This window comes from Triticum dicoccoides, chromosome 5B (assembly GCF_002162155.2).
Source record: "Triticum dicoccoides isolate Atlit2015 ecotype Zavitan chromosome 5B, WEW_v2.0, whole genome shotgun sequence".
In the NCBI taxonomy this organism is placed as follows: Eukaryota; Viridiplantae; Streptophyta; class Magnoliopsida; order Poales; family Poaceae; genus Triticum; species Triticum dicoccoides.
The window spans coordinates 342,293,371-342,299,475 of NC_041389.1; positions in this window are offsets into that span (position 1 = coordinate 342,293,371).

Here is a 6,105-nt window from a genome sequence, read left to right on the forward strand (position 1 = left end):
CGGTGCCCGACGCCGTCGCCTGTCGCCGCCAGTGGACCGCGCCGGCGCCCGGAGCTCCCCCGCCGGCCTGCTTCCTCCTCCCCACCGGCCTGCTCCCACGTCGCCCGTCGTCCCCGTTGCCCCCCTTGACCCACGCTGCCACGGACCCCGCGAACCCCTGTGAGGCCTCGCCCCTCTCCACTCCCCTCTGCTCCCTGCGCTCGCGCCGTCGTCGCGCTCGACCGCGCCCCCTCCCACGCGTCCTGGCCGCCCAGTGCGCGCGCTCGGCCGCTCGGTCGCGCCCATCGCTGCGCCGACCCGTTGTTCCCTCATCCCGTCCGCGCTCACCGCGCACTACTGACGCTACGGGCGGCGCCCGTCGTGGCCGCACGCGGCCACCACTGCCGCCTGGCCGCCCCTGTTTCCGTGCGCGCCGTCCACCGCGTCGACCTCCTGCTTCCCCAGCACCGCCCCCTGTTGGTGGTACTCCGCACCAACGCAAACAGAGACTCTCTAGATTTGCCACTGTTACTGCTAATGAAGTTGAAGTCCCAAGTCTACATGATGAGTTCATCTCCCGCACTCCACCATCATAGGTGCTTGCTCTAAGTTGACAGTGTGATAATTGGTTTCATGTTGCATATGTTGTCTAGCCTGTATTTCTTCTATTTTGATTAAATTGCACCTGCTGAGTTTATACGTTATACATATGCATATGACATGGCTTTCTGTGTCTAGAATACACTACATCTATCTATCATACCATGTTCTTACATCAAAGTACTGCTGTTGTGTATCCCGCATCAGTAACTCATGATTGGATGCTTTTAACATGGCAGTTTGATAGTGGTTGCATCTTGCATTGATTTCTATGTTGTACTGCTTCTAATTTTTCGAATTGCCACTTATGACAAGACACTTTTAACTTGGCAGAGTAATATTGGTTGCATCTTTCATATGGTGTCTAGCTTGCATTACTTCTATTTTCTTGAAAATCCTTCTTCTTAGTTTGCACATCGTAGCTGTGAATATGTCATGCCGTCCTATTTTTCTTACATATTCCATCCTCAGACGGTTGTCTTACATCAAAGTATTGCTTGTCTGTATCATGCATCAATGAGTTCTGAAGAGTGATTTTATTTTGTGTTGTGGGTACAGCTTGACATGGCAAAGTAAAAAAAGAGCAAGGAAAATAATATAGTAGGGAGTGCTGTTACTCGTTGGGTGAAACGGAAAAGGTTTTGCCATCGAGATTCTGCTGGTACTTATAGTGTAGTAGAAGGTCCAAGTCCACCGGCTAAATCTACAAACACAGTATCACCTGCTCCACCAGCTGTAGCATCCGCTTCAACTGTACCAGCATCTCAACCAGTTACTCGTTCGTTTGCTTCGGAACTGGCCAGTTCCCAAGCTGCCTTCACACCTAACACTACTTCCGAAGCACTGCTGACACAACAGGACTTGGCAAGATCAGATGAACCTCATGAGCATCAACACCAAGACGGTACCTGACCGAGTCAAGTTGCAGTTGCATGCTCCTTTATATGTACTCTCACAGTTTGATGTACACTAACACTTTCTATATTCGTTGTTGAACTAGCACCATGGCACAAGCGGAAACAGACATCAGGGATAATGCTTGACAGATTAACAAAATCTAAAGGAGGAAGAATGGAGATCCATTTTGAGGCAGGTTTAAAAAGGCCACGTGATGCTACAGAGTCAGCCAAGTTAGTATCAGAGGCAGCCGTTGCCGTTAGGTGTCATGCGCGTATCCTCCCAACGTGGATCTAGTACAGGAATGAGAAAGACAATACCCAGTTTAACACCTTCCTTGACCATTTATCCGTAAGTAATGTTATTCATCGCAATTATTAATATTGTCTTGCTCTATCCCATACTTTCTAGCTTCCTCCTAATAAGACTCACATTATTTTTTCAACAGATGAGGTTCAAGTTGGATCCGAAAGATGATGCAACTAAACAAGCATGCACTCATGTTTTTTAGTCTGCTCTGCGACAGTATCAATACCACCTTAGAAAATCTCACTTTGAAGGCAAGGCTAACAATGAAATCGCCCAAACATCTCCAGTGGAATATATTACAGATGAAGACTGGACAACCCTCGTTAAACACTGGTCTGATCCAAAGTATCAGGTAGGCTATATGCATTTGATCAGACCATATATTGAACTTGTATTTATGTATGTGCCTTACAAGTGTATCTTCTTCTAGGCTAACTGTTTGAAGAACAAAACCAACCATTCTAAAGTGAAATTCCAACAGACAACAGGATCTCGTAGCTATATTGCACACTGCGATGCTCTTGTAAATAGCTGCTACTTCCTTCTTTTTTTTGTGCCATATTATCGTATCTATATTGACTTGTTCCAAATACAGAGGAAAGCCCATGCGGACCAAAAAGAACCTGAACCGAATGCAGTGCAAAGCTTCAAGCATTGCCACACCAGCAAGATGAAGGGCATGAGCACACCAGCTCAAGCTGCTGTTGTAAGTACTTACTCCTCCTGCCTTGAACTGATTGGTACTGTGATGTGTTCATTTAACTACTTGGTTTGCAGCCAATGTCAGTTACTCTGTTCACTTTTATACATAGTTGTCTTAACGTATCATTTCACCTTACATGGTTTAAAAGAGATGAAGGATATTCTTTTGGTCTTGATCTGTAATCTAGTTGTTATGTTCACGTGCGCACACAATGATAAAATAGCCTGTTTGTTTTATATCTGTTTGCCCATTATATGAATGATGTCATACTATGTTCATCCTGCTTTAAACCATGTCTCTTTATCCTTAGATGTCAACGAATGTGAGGAAATAGACAATACAGTAGGCATGCTACATGGACATATGTTCCGAAAGTGATTTTATTATGTAGTTGGCACTACAATACATGCTAATGTATTACAGTAGTTCACCAAAATAAGTTATGTATAAACATTTAACCTACTTTGTTTGTTTTTATCTCATTAGTAACTTATCTGGTACACTAATCTACAAGTTCAAACTTTCAGGAAGCTATGGAACAAATGATTGAACAGCCACAACCACCTGAAGGTGACGAGGCTACTACAGGCACAATGTCACCTCTTGCTGCAGTGTGTCGGTATCTCTCCACTAACAGTGCAAAAAGCACCTTCCTGCGTAATTCTGCGTTGGTTGTCAAGGTAACCTCGTCCAAATCGCCTACTGAACAAAATCTTCCTGCTAGATAGAGTGATATATCTGTGCTCCAGACACAAGTCCAATCCCTAATGGACGTTGTTTCGGAAACAAGAATAGTGGTTGAGAAATGTCGTCAAGATATGAATGGTTTTGAAACCAGACTATCAGACATTCGCTTCGTTGTTGAAGAGCAATGGCGGAAAAAAGGTGGAGATCGTGCTGCTCCATCAGATTCTACAGCCTGTAACATTACCACTCAGGTCAAATGATCTGTGCTTTTATACATCTGATGGTGCTTTTATCTGGAAGGACTGTAAACTTTATGCCAACAGGCCTTTTGTTGTATGATTGGAATTTATTTTGTTGTGATACAACATTTATGATGCTGCCATAGGCTATAGTAATTACGACGCTATTTTTGTATAGTGTAGGTTTATCTTAGTAATTTATTCGGCCGAAAGCTTCGTAGGAGCCCAACATGCCAACATTCGTCGGGCCCATTCCAATTGAGCTAAAAACGATTACGGGCTGAAATTGGCATGTAGCCCACTAAAATATCTGGGCTTAAATTAGCATAAGCTTTCAAATTTTTCTGGTAGGCCTGTGCCCATAGTGGGCCTTTAACAGGCCTAAACATAATTTCGGCCCTCAGTAAAAATAGGCCGTTTACAGGTGTAAATATCTCGAGCCCATAAAAAACATGGGCCTTTAATAGACCGAAATTGAGATTGGGCCCTGATTGTGCCAAATAACCCACTGGACTTAGCAGGCCGAAATGGTGGCCCATTTACAATGCGGATATTTGACATGCCGAAATTCAGACGGGCTGTAAATGCGCTGACCTATTACACGGGCCTTTAATAGGCCGGAACTTCGGTCAGGCTAGATTATCGTCATTTTTATATGGGCTGTTAATGGGCCCGATATGACGTTGGGCCACATATGGCCCATGGTTTACGTCCGGCGTTAACAGGCCAAAAATGACAACAGGCCGAAAGTGGCACAAATCTATAGTGGGCCTCTAACAGGCCGAATGACAGACATGGCCGAATATGACTCAAATCCTTCACGGTCGTTTATGGGCCGAAAGTTTTGATGGCCTGTAAATGGGCCCAAATGAAGCCGGACCTTTAATAGGCCAGAAATACACCGGGCCGTAATTCGGCCAAATTACTTAGCGGACTGTTAACGGGCCAGAAGTGACCATGGGCCTCATTGATGACAAGTTTAGACAGGCCATTGATGGGCCGATTTGACAGAGAATGTTGGGCCTTTAGCTAGGCCGGCCCATTATGGTCTGTAGAATCTTGTGGGCCTTTAGTTGGGCTGGCCAATTGTGGTCCACAAATTCTTGTGGGCCTTTAGCTGGGCCGGCCCATTATGGTCCGCTAAATTTTGTGGGCCGTTAGCTAGGCCGGCCCATTATGGTCCGCTAAATCTTATGGGCCTTCGGTTGGGCCGGCCCATTTAAACTTTGTGGGCCACTTTTGGGCCGGTCCACGTGTCAACACATCATAGGCCCATCTCGACCGTTGGATGAGTGACACCTGTGCCAACGCGGAGCTGAAACATGGATCCATGAGCCAATGAGAATTTTACACTTAGAAAATCGGCATTGGTCGTGGCTGTTAATGGGTTATCGGATCCAAAATCCGACCCGATAGCTTAACGGAGTTCCGTTACGGTGGATGCCACGTGTTGGTCACCCTTGACGAAAGCACTTCTGTGACTCGCGATTTATCATCATGGAAGTGGACACTTCCATGATGATAATTTTGGTAATGTCATGGAACACTTATACGACAACACAGGTATGACTATCTTGATTCTGTCATAAATTTGTCATGGATGTACATGCATGAAAAAAACGCGACCTACTGTGACAAACACGTATCATCACGGAAGTGTTTTTTTGTAGTGGTCATGTATTATATTAGTCTTTGCTTTTTAGTTTACCACAATCATCCTTGCTGTACACACCTTTTGGGAGAAGCCCACATGATTGGAATTTATTAGAATACTCTATGTGCTTCACTTATATCTTTTGAGCTTGATAGTTTTTTCTCTAGTGCTTCACATATATCTTTTAGAGCACGGCGGTGGCTTGATTTTATAGAAATTGTTAGTCTCTCATGCTTCAATTATATTATTTTGAGAGTCTTTTAGAACAGCATGGTATTTGCTTTGGTTATAAATTTGGTCCTAGAATGATGAGCATCCAAGTTGGGTATAATAAAAACTATCATAGGAAGTGAATTGGATGCTATGATCAATTTGATACTTGATAATTGTTTTGATATATGGAGGTAGTAATATTAAAGTCATGCTAGTTGGGTGATTATGAATTTAAAGAATGCTTGTGTTGAAGTTAGCAAGTCCCGTAGCATGCACATATGGTTAAAGTTGTGTAACAAATTTGAAACATGAAGTATACCTGGCTTGTGCATCCTTATGAGTGGCGGTCGGGGACGAGCGATGGTCTTTTCCTACCAATCTATCCCCCTAGGAGCATGCGCATAGTGCTTGATTTTTGCAATAAGTATATGAGTTCTTTTGACTAATGTTGAGTCCATAGATTATATGCACTTTTACCTTTCCACCATTTCTAGCCTCTTCGGTACCGTGCATTGCCCTTTCTCACCTTGAGAGTTGGTGCAAACTTCGTCGGTGCATCCAAACCCCGTGATACGATACACTCTATCACACATAAAACCTCCTTATATCTTCCTCAAAATAGCCACCATACCTACCTATTATGGCATTTCCATTCTGAGATATATTGCCATGCAACTTTACACCGTTCCGTTTATCATCATCATGACATACTTTACTTTTGTCATATTGACATTGCATGATCATGTAGTTAACATCGTATTTGTGGCAAAGCCACCATGCATTATTTTTCATACATGTCACTCTTGATTCATTGCACCATCCCG